This window comes from Arachis hypogaea, chromosome 7 (assembly GCF_003086295.3).
Source record: "Arachis hypogaea cultivar Tifrunner chromosome 7, arahy.Tifrunner.gnm2.J5K5, whole genome shotgun sequence".
Lineage (NCBI taxonomy): Eukaryota > Viridiplantae > Streptophyta > Magnoliopsida > Fabales > Fabaceae > Arachis > Arachis hypogaea.
The window spans coordinates 64,958,278-64,961,803 of NC_092042.1; the positions used below are offsets into that span (position 1 = coordinate 64,958,278).

The 3,526-nt window shown below is 33.3% G+C and overlaps 1 non-coding gene across 1 annotated transcript; it reads right to left on the reverse strand.

Moving 5' to 3' along the window:
- Window positions 1-3,099: 3,099 nt before the first annotated feature.
- On the reverse strand, window positions 3,100-3,203 carry LOC112704752 (small nucleolar RNA R71). The gene has a single exon (XR_003155360.1). It is a non-coding gene; the product is annotated as a small nucleolar RNA R71 (small nucleolar RNA).
- Window positions 3,204-3,526: the final 323 nt, after the last annotated feature.

Below are 3,526 nucleotides of genomic sequence, written 5' to 3' on the forward strand. Positions count from 1 at the left end.
TTGGATTCCTGATGCACGACGCATGGTTGCCCTCGCCTGACAACCGAGCCTTCCATTTCTTGAAATCAGAGTCTTCGTGGTATAAGCTAGAATTGATGGCGGCATTCATGAGAATCTAGAAAGTCTAAACCTTGTCTGTGGTATTCCGAGTAGGATTCCGGGATTGAATGACTGTGACGAGCTTCAAACTCGCGATTGCTGGGCGTGATGACAAACGCAAAAGAATCAAGGGATTCTATTCCAACATGATCGAGAACCGACAGATGATTAGCCGTGCCGTGACAGAGCATTTGGACCTTTTTCACTGAGAGGATGGGATGTAGCCATTGACAATGGTGATGCCCTACATACAGCTTGCCATGGAAAGGAGTAAGAAGGATTGGATGAAGGTAGTAGGAAAGCAGAGATTCAGAAGGAGCACAGCATCTTCATACGCCTATCTGAAATTTCCATCGATGATCTACATAAGTATTTTATCTTTATTTTCTATTTATTTACTATTATCATTTGAAAACTCTATCACCATTTATTATCCGCCTGACTGAGATTTACAAGATGACCATAGCTTGCTTCATACCAACAATCTCTGTGGGATCGACCCTTACTCACGTAAGGTTTATTACTTGGACGACCCAGTACACTTGCTGGTTAGTTGAGCGAAGTTGTGAAATTATGTTTAGACCATGGTATTGAGCACCAAGTTTTTGGGGCCATTACCTGGGAATCAATTTTGAACAACAATTTAAGTATGAATCACAATTTCGTCCACCAAGTTTTTGGCACCGTTGTCGTGGATTGTTCGAGTTTGGACAACTGACAGTTCATCTTGTTACTCAGATTAGGTAATTTTCTTTTTGTTTTATTTTCAAATAATTTTCAAAATTTTTTTCCCTATTTTCGAAAAAAATTATATTTTAATTAAAAATAAATTATTCTATGGCTTCAGAATTTTTAAGAATGGATTCTAGAGTTTCATGAAGCATGTTGAATCCTAGCTGGCTGTAAAGCCATATCCAAATCCTTTTGGAATGAGACTTCAACTAATCACCTCAATGCATGTAATGCCATCCTAAAGCTGGCTGGCTATTAAGCCATGTCCAACTCTTGGATTGGAGTTTTAGGCTAACATTGAAAGATTCCTGAAATTCTTCTTAAAAAATTTTGAATTTCTTATTTTCTTTTTCCTATATATTTTTCTAAAAATATAAAATAAAATCCAAAAAAATAATAAAATCAAAAAAAAAATTTCGTGTTTCTTGTTTGAGTCTTGTGTCATGTTTTAAGTTTGGAGTCAATTGCATATTCATATTGTTCTTGCATTTTTCGAAAAATCCATGTATTCATAGTGTTCTTCATGATCTTCAAGTGGTTCTTGGTAAGTCTATTTGTTTGATCTTGATGTTTTCTTGTTTTGTGTCTTTTCTTGTTTTCCATATGCATTTTTCGTTTGTTATAGTCCAAGCATTAAAGATTTCTAAGTTTGGTGTCATGCATGTTTTCTTTTCTTGAAAATTCTTCAAAAATAAGTCTTGATGTTCATCTTGATCTTCAAGGTGTTCTTGGTGTTCATCTTGACATTCATAGTGTTCTTGCATGCATCATTGGTTTTGATCCAAAATTTCCATGTTTTGGGTCATATTTGTATTTTTCTCTCTCATAATTAAAAATTCAAAAATCAAAAAAATATCTTTTCCTTTTTTCTCTCAAAATTTCGAAAATTTGGGTTGACTTAGTCAAAAATTTTTAAAATTAGTTGTTTCTTGTAAGTCAAATCAAATTTTCAAATTTTAAAAATCTTATCTTTTTAAAAACTTTTTCAAAAATTAAATCTTTTTCATTTTTCTTATTAATTTACGAAAATCCTTAAAAATATTTTTCAAAAATCTTTTTCTTAGTTTTATCTTTATTTTCGAAAATTATGCTAACAATTAATATGATTCAAAAATTTGAAGTTTGTTACTTTCTTATTAAGAAAGGTTCAATCTTTAAATTCTAGAATCTTATCTTTTAGTTTCTTGTTAGTAAAGTAATCAATTTTAATTTTAATCATATCTTTTTATCTTATCTTTTTCAAAATTTTATCTTTTTCAAAAATTTGATTTTAAAATATCTTTTCTAACTTCTTATCTTCTTATCTTTTCAAAATTAATTTTCAAATCTTTTTCAACTAACTATTTGACTTTTTGTTTGTTTCTTATCTTTTTCAAAACCACCTAACTACTCTTCCCTCTCTAATTTTCGAAAATACTTCCCTCTTTTTCAAAAATTCTTTTTTTAATTAACTAATTGTTTTAAATTTTAATTTTAATTTTATTTCTTATCTTAATTTTCGAAAATCATTAACTCCTTTTCATAATTGTTTTCGAAAACTTCTCTCCTATCTTATTCTATTTATTCATTCATTTACTAACACTTCTCTTCATCTCAAATCACTGCCCCTATCCTCACCCTTGTGTTTGGATTCTCCTTTCTTTATTCCCTTTATTCTTCTACTAACAATAAGGAACCTCTTTACTGTGACATAGAGGATTCCTCTTCTTTTTCTGTTCTCTTCTCCTTCATATGAGCAGGAACAAGGAAAAAGGCATTCTTGTTGAAGCTGATCCAGAACTTGAAAGGACTCTGAAGAGGAAACTAAGAGAAGCTAAATTACAACAATCCAGAGACAACCTTGCTAAAATTTTCGAACAAGAAAAGGAGATGGCAGCCGAACCCAACAACAATAATGCAAGAAGGATGCTTGGTGATTATACTGCACCTACGTCCAAGTTTGATGGAAGAAGCATCTCAATTCCTGTCATTGGAGCAAACAATTTTGAGCTGAAACCTCAATTAGTTGCTCTAATGCAACAGAACTACAAGTTTCATAGACTTCCACCAAAAGATCCCTACCATTTCTTGACTGAGTTCTTGCAGATCTGTGAGACTGTTAAGACTAATGGAGTAGATCCTGAAGTCTACAGGCTCATGCTTTTCCCTTTTGCTATAAGAGACAGAGCTAGAACATGGTTAGACTTTCAACCTAAAGATAGCCTGGACTCCTGGGATAAGCTGGTCACGGCCTTCTTGGCTAAGTTCTTTCCTCCTTAAAAGCTGAGCAAGCTTAGAGTGGATGTTCAGACCTTCAAACAAAAAGATGGTGAATCCTTCTATGAAGATTGGGAAAGATACAAGCAGATGACCAAAAGATGTCCTTCTGACATGTTTTCAGAATGGACCATGATAGATATACTCTATTATGGTCTATCTGAGTTCTCTAAGATGTCATTGAACCATTCTACAGGTGGATCCATTCACCTAAAGAAAATTCCTGCAGAAGCTCAAGAACTTATTGACATGGTTGCAAATAACCAGTTCATGTACACTTCTGAGAGGAATTCCGTGAATAATGGGACGCCTCAAAGGAAGGGAGTTCATGAAATTGATGCTCTGAATGCCATATTGGCTCAGAATAAAATGTTGACTCAGCAAGTCAACATGATTTCTCAAAGTCTGAATGGATGGCAAAATGCATCCAACAGTACTA